The sequence below is a fragment of the Pezoporus flaviventris genome, unplaced genomic scaffold, assembly GCF_033815535.1.
Source record: "Pezoporus flaviventris isolate CSIRO_AGI_PZ_B2104156 unplaced genomic scaffold, CSIRO_AGI_Pfla_v1 ptg000031l, whole genome shotgun sequence".
NCBI classification, from domain to species: domain Eukaryota; kingdom Metazoa; phylum Chordata; class Aves; order Psittaciformes; family Psittacidae; genus Pezoporus; species Pezoporus flaviventris.
Window position 1 is genome coordinate 32,933,011 of NW_026892579.1, and position 17,398 is coordinate 32,950,408.

A 17,398-nucleotide genomic window follows, 5' to 3' on the forward strand; every position below is an offset into this window, starting at 1 on the left:
GAAAAGAAATTAAGTCTTTCACTTGTATTTGACTTTTTTGTAGCAAAATGCTGAATAAATAAGTTACAATAACTTGAAGAGTGTACAATCCATGTGTACTTTCATAATTAAAAAACGTGTATTTCCTGTGCAAGTTCTTGCAAGACTGTATTCTTGAATTTTTTAATGTAGTTAAGGAAAAACTGGTTAAAGTCATAAAATGGTTTGGGTTGGAAGGGACCTTAAAGATAATATAGTCCCTAGACCAGGGACACCTTCTAGACCAGGTTGCTGTTCAGCCTGGCTGGTTTAACTTCATCTCACCATAAATTAATGATGCAGATCATTTTGCGGCATGGTTTTATAGCATACTGTTGAGATGTAAATACTGCTTCTTTACAAAATGGATCAAGTTAATTTTTTCTTAAATGTATATATTCAAGAAAACCAGGCAAAAGTACAGACTATTGCATATTTCTGTAGTAGGACTTCTTTGAAAAGGCTTTTTTCAGTTCCAAACCAAAGTGTTATATTTTATTTAATATAGATATTAGAAGTGACTATTTGTCCCTGAATGACCTTTGACTTCAGAGTCATTAAATTTTATAGAAAAATACTAAATCACTTTGAATTTTTAAATATGAACAAGCTTTCAAAATGTAAAAAAAAAAAGTCTGAAAAATGCATCTACTCAAATTTATATTCAGTAATGTTCAGTAGTCTCATTGATTATGCAAAATATAGTGTAGCTTTATAAGAGAAAATTTAAGTGCATCAAAGGAAAACAAGTTAAATTATTGCTAATAGAAGATTGTCTTGGCATCTTAATAGTTTCTTTATTCAAAACAGTTCCATTAATTTTCATTTTTATTTTTTCCCTTGACTTTTCAAGAATTTTAATTAGGCATTGTTTTTCATATTTATAATAAAATGAAGGTAGCAATCTCCTTGCTGATTGCAAGAAAGTTCAACTGTAATACAAAAATTGCTACTGACTGTGCAGCGTATTATTAAAATGTAGTGAGTGTGGTTTTATGGAGGCTTGGGCTGGTGAAAACCACTAAACCTTCATCTGCTACAATGACACACAAGTTCTTTTCATACTATGCAATATATCTCAATGGATTTAGAATTTTAGTGATGCAGAGCTTAATGAGGTTGTTGTAGATTAACTTATTACTCTGTTCACTGGACTCGAAAAGGCACTCTTAAGTGGTATTCTGTGGGCAGGTAAATAGTTCATCAGTCACAAGAATACACTGAAGGAATTGCATACCCAGAGAGATCAATTATTTTGTTATGTTCAAAATGAAGAGGCGTGAGTACAAGGCTTGGAGTTCTCACCCAGGAAAACAAAACAAAACACTATTACATCCAAGTGGGTGAAAGGTAAACCGGTACTCTAACAGACATCCTGATAATCACAGTGTAAGAAAAAGAGGTGGAGATTTAAGCCTTTCAGTTCTGGACAGGACAGGCAGTAGGGAATGAATTGTTTTTTTTACTGATCTTGGATTTGCTAACAATGCAACAAAGGAACATTATTTTCTTCGTGTGTCTTGGAAAGATGAGTATTTGCTTTAGAACAATGATGATTGTGAATGTAAGGTCTTAAATCCAAACATCTTTAAAGGTTACAGTATGTTTAAGTTGCTTTTACATAAAGTCTACATCATCTTTATCAGTACGTATCAATACAAATCTGGTATTGGGACTTATATCTCCAAATAATTGGTCTCGCATTTAACACATACACTTCTGTATAATAAAAGATATGAAGGGAAATGCTTTTACTTTACAAACTGACTGAAATGGAACTTTTTTCCTATTTCTTTCCAAAGAAAAGTATTTCACGGGTATTTTGAAACCTGTGAACTTAAAAAAAAAAAAAAATCAATTGCAAAAATAATTTTCAAATTCCCAAAGTAATGAATTGATTTTAAGATGTGCTGAACATTTTGCATATTTTCATCCCTGACTTTTGTTGGTGTGACGAATGGCAGAACTTTTGAAAATTAAACTGTATATTGAAGGCTTGATTTTAAGATTAGATGGAGTCTCCTCTTTTGCTTGTCACATTTGAAAATATTAATCAGAATGCTTAGTCTGTGTTTGATTTGCTTTTCCAAGAAGGTAGACAGTTCATGACATGTTGTTACTGTGTATCTTAACTTAGTTTTGACTTAGTCCAGCAGTGAATTTATGTCCTTTCATCAGGTTAGTTTACACATAGCATTTTACAGGATAAGACAGTTTCCTCTTAACATAACAGTGCAGTTTAAAGAAGATAGCCTAGTTAAAAGGGTGCCTTTGCACAAAAAATGGTACATAATGTGCTGGAATATTTTTAAAGAATAAACTTTAAGAAACATAACATTTTCCAGAATTTGCCTTCTGGTGCTGGTGGGGAAAGTTTTTTTAGTGCCAGTTCAAAATGAAAATGGATCTCACCTTTCTGTGGGGACAGTAGCACAGTTCCAGTTTTTAACCAGCCGTATCAAGATTGTTGTTAGTTAAATGTTTTTATAATGTTTATTTCCCTTTTTCTGAACAACACAAAAATCTGAGTTAAGCTTCTGTTCAAAGGTATTTCTATTCTTCTTTCCTTAACATTTATTGTTTCCTCTGGGTCCCACTATTGAGGCTTCTGATCAGCATCCTATTGAGTCATTTATTAGACTTTAAGTACTTGCAAATACAACTTCATGGTGCTCTCCTGGCTCTCTGTCAAGTACATGCTGTAATTCTTGGTAACTCTACCTTGGCTTAGTTGTTCTGTTTTGCAGTTTCTCAACTTTTTAGAAGCAGTTAAGTTTGGACTGTTCTTCTGAGGTCTGTTGTCTTTATCTCTTTTTGCTGTGAGTATAATCTTTCCAGTATGTTCTAATGATGCCTCTCCCTCTTGCTGTTTCAATTCATTTTCCAGGCTGTGGGTTGTTTTTTTTTTTTCATAAGACTTATTGCCTTGGAGTTCCTGCTGCTTTCAGTATGTTACGGTATCATTGCTACATGCAAGGGCTTGAATTTTCAGCTCCAGTGTCTATAGGAGGGCAAGGTTTGATGTTATTTCAACAATGATTCCTAGTTTTGCACAATATTTTCCTTACTGGTTTCAGATTATGCTATAATAGATCTGCCATGGGCTGCAATAGTTCTAAGTTAAAAGACCTGGTAAATACTGTGTCCAAATTTGTTTGTTTGTTTGTTTTGTTTTGTTTTGTTTTTTTTTTCCTTCTTAAGAATGTACTTTCTCCACAATACAAAGCATAGATATTAACTATCTGTTTGGGCCTAACAACTTTCTTCTTTACAAAAAAGCTTACTTACCGCAGTGGCCATAATTGAAGACACTGGAATTAATTTGTGGGAGGGCAGAAAACTTCACATACAGTTGTATAGGCCTGAGCCTTCAGATTTTTTGTATAAAGTTGGGTATGCCTTAATGAGTTGTTATTGGTATTTCTGATTAATTGCCTTTCAAAGCACATAGAAGAGGAGCTTCAGGAGAACATTCTTAGGAAAAATTTCCGCAGTTCACAGCTAGGGAATCTGCATACTGTAAAGGTTGATTTTGGCATAATTTGTCTTAGGATAATTAATTCTTGCAGTATGCTCTAAAAAAGCAGTCTTACTAAGTAGCATATGATAATTAGCAGAGTTTTTTGAATGTATTCCACATAAGTAGTTTAGGCTTATATAATAAGTTTAAATGGATTAAGAACCTTTGTTTTAATAGGCAAGTTTGCTCCAGTTAGGTGGCATTATTCTATAGCATTGTCTAATATTAGAGTGTTTTTTAGCAATTGTGTCTATAAATAGCCTGCTTTTTCAAAACTTCATTACAGATGGGGCTCCTCTTCCTCTGAGTGTCTGTCACAAGTAACAGGATGTTTGTCAGCATATCTGACAACTACAGCACCTGCAATCTAATACTATATTTGGGGAAGAAAGCTTTTGCTGAACACTGTATATCTCATTCCAGAGCACTGCCACAGTATTGATTTTGTTCTGTTTTATCTATCCTCTCTTTCTGTACCAGAGGGTTTTGTACCAGAGATCCTGATCATTAAAAATATGTAGATCTAAGAACTAGCACTGAACTTCTGTGTATTCTTGGCATTCTAAGTCATGCTACTAATTTACTCAGTTACTATTTTGAATGGCTCGGATAGATTTAATAGAGTGAAGGAGAAGGTCATTGTGAATTTACAGTTGATTTATTTGTACATCCTGTGCCATCTAAATCACACAAATACACTGAAAACTCCCTGAAACGATGATACCCTGTGGTATGTTGAAAATGGAAGCACATTTTTGTATGCTCTTCTATCCTTCACGCAATGCTAAAACTGAATTTTGTGTCATATGTAAATGTGCATATTTAAATTTAAACATCTTTATTTTTCATCTGCTGTAACAGCATTTTTAATTTTATGGAGATATGGCATCACTGACATAGTATTCACACAGTTTAGAATTATAATTATTAAGGTCCCTGCTACGAAACAAACACTGGTTCACTCTTGTTTTGAAATAGGGCTTGTTTGGTTGGTTTGTTTGGTTGTTTTTTGTTTGTTTGTTTGTTTGTTTCATAATCAAGCAGTATAATTTAGAACACAAAGTATAACTACAGCAATTATGAGAGAAACCTGTTGCAGTATAAGGATGAGATTTTTAAACTTCCAGTGTCCTAAAATCTTGTACAAGTCTTCCAGGGTAGCCTTGTTTCTTACAGTATTAAAGACATTTCAAAAACAGACAAGTCTGTATATTGTAGTATAATGTGTAAAAGAAAGCACAGTTTCTTTTTTTACAAATGGTGTATTTGTTGTTGGTTTTAATCATGCTGATATTTTTACCTTTCAAGACATTATGTGAGTGAGATGCCGTAGTATAGCTTATATACAGCGTTTTCTTAGTAGGTTTACTGAAGGTGTATTGGATGATAGTGTAACACAAATAGGGCTGGAACAGAAGACTAGAGTTCTGGCATTGGAGACATGTATGATAAGATTTGTCTTGCACTTATGGGGGCTATATGCCTGAACTCCAGTTATACTTCATGGAGGTCTGTCAAATAGTAGAGTCAGAACAGTGCTTCATCATGATCTAAAGCAGCCCATTAGAGCCTAATCAACTAATTCACTGTTTGAGCTTTGTTTGCTCTCACTGGATCAGAACCAAAAGGGGTTTAGACATTTTAGATTTCAGCATGCAGTGTTTAGTATGTACACAGCTTTGTATGTGCACATGCCCTTCTTGATAAGGACGTGTCAAAGATTGAATGGAAAGGGTCTCATAGTGGCCATATGTTGAATGAAAAAGCATAACTTTGGAGTAGCAGTATATCAGACTTAAGTAAAGGGAAGCGTCAAAAATCAAATTTCTCCTACATTAATACATATATTTACAATTGTGAGCCTTTTTGTGGAACTGATATACCCAAATTAGAACCACTTTTGATACTGATTTTAGATGTCTCGTTTGTGCATTCGTTACAAGAAGTTTTGACTTGCTGTCTTTAAAGACTGTTGGAAGTAGTGTTGGAAGAGGGCCATGTGGGATCCCTACTGGTCTCAATGAAAAGATCCAAGCACAAATTTCCTGCAGCACAGAAAAGTATTGTATTTCCTAGTTTGTGGGGAAAGCTAACTGAAGGATGCTTCTGGCATTATTTCTTGTGGTATTTGCTTTATTTATTTTTTTCAGATGATTTCTAATGTTAAATACAGAAACACACTCGAGTTTTTCGCTTCCAATTGCTGCAAATACAAGCTGACATTTATATTCCTTGTTGCTTACTTTCCTCATGACTTTCCTTCTTGCATCCTGTTTTTGAGTGAAAGAGACTAACTACTGAGCCTTACCTGTGTTCAGTATCTCAGATGTGCTTTCAGGTTATCCGCTAAGTTTACTTTTCTGAGATTTAGCTGGGGGTATGAATTTTTATGAGCCTCAGGTGGATCTAAGTATGACATGCTGAGTTGAAAATGGCAATTTGGGGGGGGGGGGAATAGGTAGGACTTTTAGAAGGAAACTATAAAAGCATACATAGAAATGACTGGAAAAACTGAAGAAAGAGACTTAGCAGTAAATTTGCTGTGATGTTGTCTTTGATTTTACAATAAATCCATATTTCAGAAAGACAGTTGGAATATATTTGCTGGTAATTCAGTGCTCAAGACAAACAAAAGATTCAGCCTCCAAACAAAGTGAATTTATTAGAATGTGGCAAAGCTTAAACTGGCAGGATTAAGCCAGTGGCTTAATGGAAGCTATTAAAAAAAATCTAACAAGCTCTCAAAACCTTTGAAGTTACCATACACTCATACACAGAGATATGTAAAATAAACAACTGAATGATTTTACTTTTACAATCCAAAACTCATAGCAGCATAAACTCATTACTCTTCTATCACTTAATTCAAGGTATTTTCTGACAGGAAAAACTCAGAGCATGCATCAGATAAGAACATTCTGCCACTGTGTGGGGGAAAAAAAAAAAACAACAACCCAAAACCTACAATTAAATCTCCACATACTTTTCATGTCTTGTTTGTTCCGCAAGTTATTTGCCAATTCCCTTGCTAAAATCTATCAGGTTTATTTAGCATTACATTGTCAAATGTATAAATCTAAGATATCAAGGTTTATGTGCATACTTTTCCCTGGAGGTTGAAAGTGCCTACAGCTATTGATAGTATATCATACCTGACAATGCCCTTGGATGTTGACTTTGTTTATATACCCTTTTTTCTTTTTATTCTTCTTTTCTGTTTTTTTGTGTGTGTTTTTTTGTTTGTTTGTTTATTTTGCTTTTTTTATTTTCGTTGCTATTTTTTTCCCCCCTTTTGCTTATCAGATAGTCTGTATAAATTATCTTTGTGTAGCCTCATGGGGTTGATAATGAAGATGACGATAAACACACATTTAGGTACCTACAGTTCTGAGTTTCCTCAGAGAACATCTTTGTTATTTTCCCTTGAAACATAGGTGGTCAAAGTTTCCTTGTGTGTGATGCCTACTGTTTATCTTCTCTTTTGAATATTTTCTTGGGTACCTTTTCGACTTGGAAAATGCCAGCTGATAATTTACGGGCAAATAATAGGACTTTTAAGAAATTCACAGACTACATAGTGAAGTGTGTGTATATAGGAAAAAAAAAACATTATGTTATTTTAAAAGTGTATTAGTATTTTCTAAAAATGATTATAATTCCTTTCAGTTTCCTTTAGCAATACTATAGAATTGGTCTTTGGAATCACAGCAAATAGAAGCCTCCGGGTATTTACATAATAAAGTAGTGTCAGCACTTCATTTAATTAACTTACTTTTATGTATTACTGAACAGGAGCTTCATATTGTAAGTGAAGAGCCATTGGGGAGAGTAGTAAATGGAGGACCAAATCATCGCATCCACATTAAAATGTGTAAATCTCAGATTTTAGGAAGATCATGTTAAAGGGGAAGGATACAAATAAGCCTGTATTAAGTTCTCCATAACTTAAGGTCTTTAAATGCACTGCCTAAATCAGTTTTGCTTCTTTAGAATCTTTCTGTCTTCAATGTAAATACCTCAAAGTGTATTATAGCCTTGAATATATTTTTTTTCTCCTGGCTTTCATAAACTAAATAAAAGATGGAGTGATCAAATAATGTTTTAAAGTTTTGTAAATTAAATAATTTGGTTGGAGCTGTTTAGGAAATACAAAATGGCACACAAATTTAATGCTACTTTGAAATAAATAGAAGAAAACTATCTCAGCAAGAATCATCAAGATAGGTATTTATACACCTGCTGTATAATGTGAAAGGGATTAACATAGATTAGGATTCTGATTTGTTAGCTACTTGATTCAAGAAAGATGTGGATAGATTTGAAGTATAGTAGAGAAAAATAATAAAAGTTCATTAGTTTCTGAATTATATTCATTTTATTCATTTATAAAAATAGTTAAGAAACCACAGGGAAAACCAAGATCATGATCCTTCCCATCAGCTCAAATTGGCCTACTTTAGCATGTGAACACTAACAGTATGACTAGATCCACAGTACAGGTATCAGACTTTTACACAGCATTTAAACCTAGCTTTCAATTTAGCAGGCAATCTCTAACACCTCTTGAGAACTATCATGAATCTTAGGGTCTGTTTCAGTCAGTCTGTCACATATCTAGGTGTGATTTGTTTCTTTTAGGAGTCTAGGTTTCTTAATAATTAAACATTGCAACAGTACGCAGAGCCAAAGTTTAACTGCTCTTCTAAAACATGGCCCTATTTCTTTCTAAAGATACCACTCATAAACCTTCAGAAGTAAGAATAGGTTTTAGGCATCAGATCTACAAATGTTTAATGCTCATCTGTTGTACTAGAAAATAACATCAAGTGCTTGCTTATCATACCTTTCCTTATTTCTGTCTCTAGGCAAAAGTTGAATTTGCATAAATGTCCAGTTTTTTCAATAAGTAACTTGTTTAAAGATTTTTGGGTTTTGTCATGCTTTACATTTTGCAGTATTCTTATGCAATAGAACATGCAATGAAATGCTGAGCTTGGTTACCTGTGTCATCTCTGTATTCAGTGGACTCATTCTTTAGACAGAGCTTGTCAGGTTGGCCAGCCCTTTATCATGCAGCAATTGTCGCAACAGTTTTCTCTTAATTTAATTAATAGGTAACTTTTATCAATGTTCCAGGCTCACAGGAAAGTATACAAGTGAAAAGGTTGCAACATAGTGCAGTATATTCTTTAATAAAGAAACCAGTGAACAGTGTTGGCTGAAGGGCAGGGAACCTTGCAGTTTTCTGTGCTGTCATGTTGCTGTCATGATGCATTTGAGCATTATAAGCCAGAGTTCCAGAAACAGAGTTTAATCACAGAGTCACAGGCAGAACCATTTCACAAGCCCGGAGGACAGTACATTCAATTCATAAATGCAAATAAAGCAAAAGAAATCCTGTCACTGCAGGTTTACTTCCTATTCCTTGCCCAGATTTTGGTGCTTTTTTTTCCAGTAAACTTATGCTGCATATATTTTTTATTTTTTTTTTTTTTAAGAATCTCCCCTTCCAAATTTTTCAATGGACTCTACTGGATTAGAGAAGAAATAAGGTTATGTTTTTTGATGTTTTGGGGGCACGGTTTAACACTTTTCAGTGTTTTTATCAATCATAATTATATCCCGTAATGTAAAATACATGTCTTTCCCAGCTTCTTTAAGAGCTCTTTGAGTGTTCATGCTCACAGACTTTAATCAGTGTTTAAATCACAAAACACATATACAGGTTTGGCCTTTAGAGGTTAACAACGTGGCCAGTGTTTGGCCTGCTTGATTACCAGCCGGAAATTGTTTAAGGGGTTAATATATCTGCATGAAGCTGTTTACACATTTCTGCTTTCAAAGATCTTCTGTTTGCACCTTTCATCATACTAGAGCTATAGTAACTTCTGTATTATGTTAAAGGAAGTAAGCATGAGTTGGGCTGTGTACTAATTCAGCACATGCTCAACAAGGGAACCACAGGCCAAGCTCCCACCTTAGGAAGAGGGGGATGGTGGAGAAGCTTCTTTTCCTGGACATAGAAAGGAGTTTCCTTTCTTCTAACCACCTTGATGAGGGAAAATGGAGTCTAAAATGTTGCAGATAGTTTACTGTTTAAACAGTAAAATCATAAGGGGGTTTTCATGCCTTTCTAAAAAAAAAAAAAATGGAATCATGTTTGGATGATCATCCCTTTCCAGATGGCAGGTAAGAAGGACGAAATTTCAAAGCATGGTTTTCTTTTTCTTCCAGATAGGTAGGTAACTCATGACAAAAGGAAATATTTTTAACCTAGTCAAGAGTTCAGCAGTTTAACTAAGTTACCACTAGAACATAATTTACTTATTAATCTTTCTGTAATAAGCATAAGCAAAGTTATCACCTGTGCACTGCGGTAAAGCGTTCAAAATTGAAGTGAGGCATAAACAGAGGCTTCATCACAGGAATGAGATGTGGCTCTGGTTACTATGACAGATTAAAATGGAGTTCAGCTCATTACAGTAGAAACTATTATTTCTGCCTAAGGAGGAATACATCTTAGGAGGAGTTCATTCATAGCTAAACAGTTATTTCAAATTAGCTATTGAAATGGGTAGAAGAAAATGACAGGTCATGTACAACATGAATGTGATGTTTGAAGCCATGAAAATGAGAAATTTACATAATCTGTGAACTTCACCAGGAATTTTATTCTTCCTTTATTCTGTTTTGCAAGACACAGGACCTCTATTGCCGTGGAGCTCATGGGCTCTGTGAATGGAGACTCTTTCATGCAGATTTTAGCCTCTGCAGAAGTCATTATTCCAACCAACATTCTCTGTGTTTAATTATTAGTGTCAGGTGCCTGGCAACAAAGTTCAAGTCAAGAAGATAGAAAGTCTGATTTATTTCTTCTATCAAAATCCAGAAGTTTCTAGTAGGTAAATCTGGAGATTTCAGGTAAAGCTTGAAAACACGTTGTTTAACCCCTTTCTTGTGTATGAATGGAAACCTTGCAGATACTTGCATCTGCAGAGCATGAGCAGAATCCCAGAAGGTGGGAAAATGCAAAGGAGAGAATACAGGATTCCAGTATAGCCTTCATCTGTCCTAAGAGAATAAATCAGACTATGTTTTTACATTGGTATGAGGAGAGCAGTGCACCACAAGCAGCATTATGGTGCAAAACAGTTTGTAATAAGGGCCTGAGTTCCTTACTACATGTATATTTCCAAGTTTTTGCTGTGGACCTAGTTGTAAGCTGCTTCTTTAGGCTGGGTGCCTGTTACTGGCTGTAGGACACCTTCCAGCTCAGTTTCATCCACAAGAAACTCAGTTTATCTGTTCTGAGATTGCTCTGTGATGCAAACCAAAGCACAGTAGGAGTTGATGACATCATTTCAGAAGTGCACCCTTGATCAAAGCCTTGATTTGAATGTATGTTTAGTCTCCTGATACAGCTGTTGTAACAAAGAAGGCTGACATTTGCAAACACTTTGTACGTGCATGATTGAATTGGGGCTATGGGTAAATAAATGAATGCTCAGACATGTCCTTTTAAAATTTTGTATTATCGTCATGAAATTCAGACACAGATCCTACCAAAAAACTACTTTGAGAAGCTGCCTTACTCAAAACATTGCCTATGATGAATACATTCTTGGTACCCACTAGTTGTTTCTCAGTTGGATTGTTTTTTTTTTCCAAGGCAAAAAAGGCAGTCATGCAGAGTATGCACACAGGCAGGGTATGTGTGTCATTTTTTATTCAGTTAACATAATTCTTAGTACTGTTCCGATTTACCGGACTAACAAGTTAACAGCCTCCTGAATGATCATTCTTTTTAATAATAGCTCAGACATTATGAAACATTTTGATGTCTGCATTGTTCTTCTCTGTAATTAGGTGGGTTTTCCCCTCCTTGATTTTTAAACAGATCTATTGGCAGGTTATATTTGTCTCATGGTATCTCTCAGAAGTAGGTGTTGTATGCATGCTATTACATATGTCCAGTTCTACATGTATAACTAAATGCTTGGAAATGATTTTCTTTTTTCTGCATTAGCCATTTTTTAACTCTGTATAATCTAAGCTTTATGCTCTGACCTCATATAAAAAGAAAACAAATATTACCTTTTCATCAAACAATATACTCAGGTTTTGTTCTTGATCATCTACCAAGGTAATTTAAATAATAAAAAAAATCTAGTAAATAAATGAATAACTTCTGCTTGGAGTAGCAGTAGGATTCTAATGTTTCCAAGGTAAATGTTCAGCTACTCCATGAAACACTCTACTGCAGTCTGCAAAGTCCTTGCTTATTCTGCTTGCTCCTTCTGAGTATTTCCATCAAGAGCAAATGAAGATGCAAGTGTGATGGCATGCTTTTGCACTTGAGATCAACTATATGGGTTAACAATGCATCCAGCTGCTTGTTACTTTCAAAATGGACTATGTGGATGTAATTCTAGACTGAATATATATAGTTAAATGTCTGGAGGCAGTCTCAAAACTCAGTTACCCACGAGGGAAATCTTAGTTCCTTTTGAGATTAAATTCTTCTGCTTTCCCTCCAGGTGTGGATCCAGAAAGTCCAGACCACAGATACCAAGAGTTTAAGCCATTTCAGTAAGCACTGGTCATGTAATTATGGGCACCTTACTGAGCCCTTATTGCCTAAGCTTCAGTTATAACTAGGAGATCTAGACAGTAATTCAGCTTAGCCTGAAGCACACACCTAGCTGCCATTCTGATGAATAACTTTTTCAGCTGTATTTAATGCAGTTAGAGATTAGATACCTAAAGCACCTTTAGAAACAAATGGATAAACATCTACATTTAGGTGTTTTATAGCTCAATGTAGCTACTTCACCTTAGGCTTCTAATACCATTTGACATGCCTTAAGTAATCCTTCCTGGCCTCCAGCTGCTACTTCAGAGAGTTGTGGACCTCTCACAGATAGTGTATCTTCCAGCAATGTGTGGATTTATTTGGCTTTCAAATGACACCACATAACTATTTAGATTTGTACAAAATGCTATCCTTAGTATTGATTTCTGCAACAAGGTTCTCTTTAACCTGTTTTTTTTTCCTCCTATAAAAATGAGGTAGAAGAATCATATTACAGATTTATGGATTCATCTTGTTTCTGTGCATTCCTTTGAGAATATTGAGACAATTGAGAAACACTTCCTTGATCAATTTTGCTTACATACTTGTTACTTTTTTCACTTTGAGTACTGCGGGTATGCTAAGTGCATCTCTTGATTGCTCTTCCAAAATTATTCACTGAAGAAAGGTCTTATAAAGTTCTATGACCACTTAAGCTTTGTATTGAGTCTATGAAACATTTTGTATTGCGCACATTTCCTGTGGTTGGAAATGTGATGCTCCAGGGCAGCCTTGCTTGTAGCGATCATGAGATGGTCAGGTTCAAGATCCTCAGGACAGTGAGAAGAGCGTGGAGCAAGCTCACTGCCCTGGACTTCAAGAGAGCCTCTTCATGAACCTGCTTCATAGGGGTATAGCCCTAGAAAGCGGGGCGTGGGGGTGGGCAAGACTGTTGGCTGATAATTCAGGGATCACCTGCTACAAGCTCCCAACTAGAAGGAAGTGCAGCAGGAGGGCCAGGAGACCTCCTTGGATGGATGAGGAGCTGCTGAGGAAACTTTGAAGGAAGAAAGAGGCTTATGAAAGGTGGAAGCAAGGACAGGTGGCCTGGGAAGAATACAGGGATGTTGTCTGAGGAGCTAGGGACCAGGTTCGGAAAGCTAAGGCTCAGTTAGAATTAAACTTGGCTAGGGATGTGAAAGATAACAGGAAGGGATTCTATAATTACAATGCAATTAAAAGACAGACTAGGACAAGGTAGGCCCCCTTTGGAAGCTATCAGGAGATCTGGCTACCCTGGATTTGGAGAAGACTGAGGTTGTGAATGACTTCTTTGCCTCGGCCTTCACTGGCAAAGGCTCTGACTGCACCACCAAACTCTTGGAAGGCAGGTGCAGGAACTGTGAGAATGAAGACCTGAGGCCCACTGTAGGACAGGAGCTGGTTTGAGACCATCTTAAGAACCTGAACGTGCAATAGTCCATGTGACCTGATGAAATCCATCTGCAGGTCCTGAAGGAGCTGGCAAATGAAGTTGCTAAGCCACTTGCCGTGGTTTAACCCAGTCAGGTAACTTGTTCACTCTCTCCTCCCCTTCTTTCCCTCCGCCTACTCCTGGAGGGACGGAGAGGAGAACCGAAAAGAATGCAACTCCCACGGGTTGAGATAAAAACAGTTCAGCAACTAAGTTATAACACAAATCACTACTGCTACCACCAATAATAACAATGATAAAGGAAATAACAAGGGAAGAGAATACATCACCTCACCACCAGCCAGCCTGACCAAGCACTGACCCATACCTCCTCCAACCCCGCAGTCTCCCAGCCCTTCCGGGTAACTCCCTGTTACATCCTGGGCATGACGTGCTGTGGTATGGAATACCTCTTTGGCTAGCTGGTTGAGGTGTCCTGTCTCTGCTTCCTCCTGGCTTCCCCTCCTCCCTGGCAGAGCATGAGGCTCACAAAGTCCTTGGCCAAACCAAAACATCATTCTTATCAGCTCTGTTCTCATCCCGAAAGTCAAAACACTGCACTGCACCAGCTACCAAGAAGGAGAAAAATGACTGCTACTGCTGAACCCAGGACACCACTGTCCATCACATTTGAAAAATCATGGCAGTCAGGTGAAGTTCCTGATGACTGGAAAAAGGGAAATATAACCCACATTTTCAAGAAGGGGAAAACGGATGACCAGTCAGTCTCCCCTCTGTGCCTGGCAAAATCTTGGAGCAGATTCTCCTGGAAGGCATGCTAAGGCACATGAAAAACAAGAAGTGGCTGGTGACAGCCAGCATGGCTTTGCTATGGGCAAATCCTGCCTGACCAATTTGGTGGCCTTCCATGATGGGGCTACAGAACTGATGGACAGGGGTAGAGCAGTTGATGTCATCTACCTGGACTTGTGCCAAGCGTTCGACGCTGTCCCACACAACATCCTTGTCTCTAAATTGGAGAGACATCAATTTGATAGGTGGACCACTCAGTAGATAAAGAACTGGCTGGATGGCCGCACACAAAGAGTTGTGGTCAATGGCTCAATGTCCGGCTGGAGAGCAGTGACGAATGGTGTGCCTCAGGGATCAGTGGTGGAGACCAGTCTTGTTCATCATCTTTGTTGGTGACATGGACAGTGGGATTGAGTGCGCCCTCGGCAAATTTGCCAATGACACCAAGCTGTGTGGTTTGGTTGATATGCTGGAGGGAAGGAATGCCATCCAGAGGAACCTTGACACACTTGTGAGGTGGGCTGATGCCAACCTTATGAAGTTTAACCATGCCAAGTGCAAGGTCCTACACCTGGGTTGGAGCAATCCCAGGCACAGCTACAGGTTGGGCAGAGAAGAGATTCAGAGCAGCCCTGTGGAGAAGGACTTGGGTGTGATGGTCAATGAGAAAATGAACATGAGCCAGCTTCAGTGTGCACTCGCAGCTCAGAAAGCCAACTGTATTCTCGGCTGCATCAAAAGGAGCGTGACCAGCAGGTCGAAGGAGGTGATCCTGCCCCTCTACTCTGCTCTTGTGAGACCTCACTTGGAGTATTGTGTGCAGTTCTGGTGTTCTCAACATAAAAAGGACATGGAACTGTTGGAACAAGTCTAGAGGAGGGTCACGGGGATGATCAGGGGACTGGAGCACCTCCCGTATGAATATAGGCTGAGAAAGTTGGGTCTGTTCAGCCTGAAGAGTAGAAGGCTGCGTGGAGACCTCATAGCAGCCTTCCAATATCTGAAGGGGGCCTATAAGGATGCTGGAGAGGGACTCCTCATTAGGTACTGTAGCAGTAGGACAACGGGTAACGGGTTAAAACTTAAACAGGGGAAGTTTAGACTGGATATAAGGAAGAAATTCTCAACTGTAAGGGTCTTGAGGCACTGGAATGGGTTGCCCAGGTAAGTTGTGAATGCTCCATCCCTGGCAGTGTTCAAGACCAGGTTGGACGAGGCCTTGGGTGATATGATTTAGCGTAAGGTGCCCCTGCCCACAGCAGGGGGGTTGGAACTTGATGTTCTTAAGGTCCTTTCCAACCCTAACTATTCTATGTTGATAAGAGACTCTTTTTTCAGCATGACTACCTTCAATCTGTGTTCCTTTAGTTAGGCCAGTGAAATTACAATTCCTGAACTGGATTTACAATAATGTAGTAAAATAATGAGGGAGGTGGTATCTTTATGACAGCATTATGTTTATGGTTATTGACCAATTGAAATACGATAAACTTCATAATCTGCTTGTACCTACTGTGAATCAGGTGCTGGACTATATGACTTCCATTAGCAAAGGGATTTCAACATTGGGAATACTGTGTATGTTCATATAAGTATTTCATAGAGTTCTCAGGTATTAGACAAGCTTATCTTTGTGGCTTTTTCAGTATAACTGTGATTAAAGAAAATTTTAAAGTGCTTACAACTTTTAATTTAAGTCCTGTGTAGATTAATTATTTTTCCTAAAGGTATTTTATTATACAAACAGGATTTTACAAAAGCTGGGCCAAAAAAGTACTTTATATAAGTTTTTTAAAAAATGTTTTATAATAAAAATATGGCAGTATGCAGGAATTTTTATGCTTGTAAATATCTCACTAAGCTGGGTTTGCCACTAGAAGTTGGGCTTTAATATGGCTGCTCTTGCTCAGTCAGTTAAGAGATTAGGATTTGAAAAGGAAGATTATCTTAAAGATCCTATTTTATTTTTTTTCCTAGAAAGTGATTATAGTCATAACTATATTATTCTTTGTCTTTTGGAAGAAAATAATTAGGTAAATTTAAAAAAAAATATATGACAGCTTTAATAGCCATGACTAATACCTAGATATATTATTTAAATATCATATTTTCAACTCACCGTTGGGCAGTTTAATTGTAGGTGGTCATGGGGATCAAAGACTTTTGTAGTATTTTTTGACCATTATAGTGGTTTTCCAGTATATTTTTTTATCATTAATAGCTATATGTTGGCTTTAAATATAATTAATTTGGCTCACCTTCTTACTCTTCTTGGATAAGACACTTAGATGAAATTTGGAGGAGTAAATATGCAGAAATAGCTTTCAACAATTAGGGCAGTGATAGTAGTAGGTGTATGTTCTTTATAGAGCTCTGTGGTCCTAGCAGCTAAAAACTGTCAAGAAGATAGAGATCAATTTTTACTTTTCCACTTATTGTTCTGCATGCATTAGAATGAAGAGAACGTGTAGTTAGTTTTACAAATTAATCTTCTAATTCTGTAAGCTTGAGGATATCTGAAATTCCTGCTTCCTGGTTGTATGCTAAGTACTGGTGCTTTTAGCTGAGGCAAAAACCTGGTCACTGTCTATATGCCTTTTAACTCACTGAATTTACCTTCAGTTGACAGTTACAGAGTAGGATAGTCTTAACCAGATACAATGAAACAGGGATACAGAAAAAAGATAACGGGTATTATTGAAATTCAGAACATTGATTTTACTAACAAAAGTACAGCATTTTTTGTGCTGTGGGTAAATGTTAATATCACAATCCAAAGGTCCCTGATGAGACATAATGGGCACAATTAATCACCACAAGCCATTTCTGAGACTTTCTACATATTCATATTTACCCCTGGTTCACATCTTTAGATTATCTTTGCAATCTAAGAATGAAAAATGTTTTTAATAAAATGGAGAAGTGCTATTCTGTACAGAAACACTGTGACAAAGAGAAAATTCTACAACAAATGTTTTGGTAGTAGCTCTTCTGAATAGTGTTTTATAACAGTGGACAGTTTGGAGTAATAGAAATGAAACTGATACATGCTGGAACTACA

General features: G+C 37.0%; 1 protein-coding gene across 1 annotated transcript in view; it reads left to right on the forward strand.

Moving 5' to 3' along the window:
- The window catches only part of CSMD1 (CUB and Sushi multiple domains 1), a 1,163,462-nt gene that overhangs the window by 812,218 nt on the left and 333,846 nt on the right, over nt 1-17,398 (forward strand). The window lies entirely within an intron of this gene.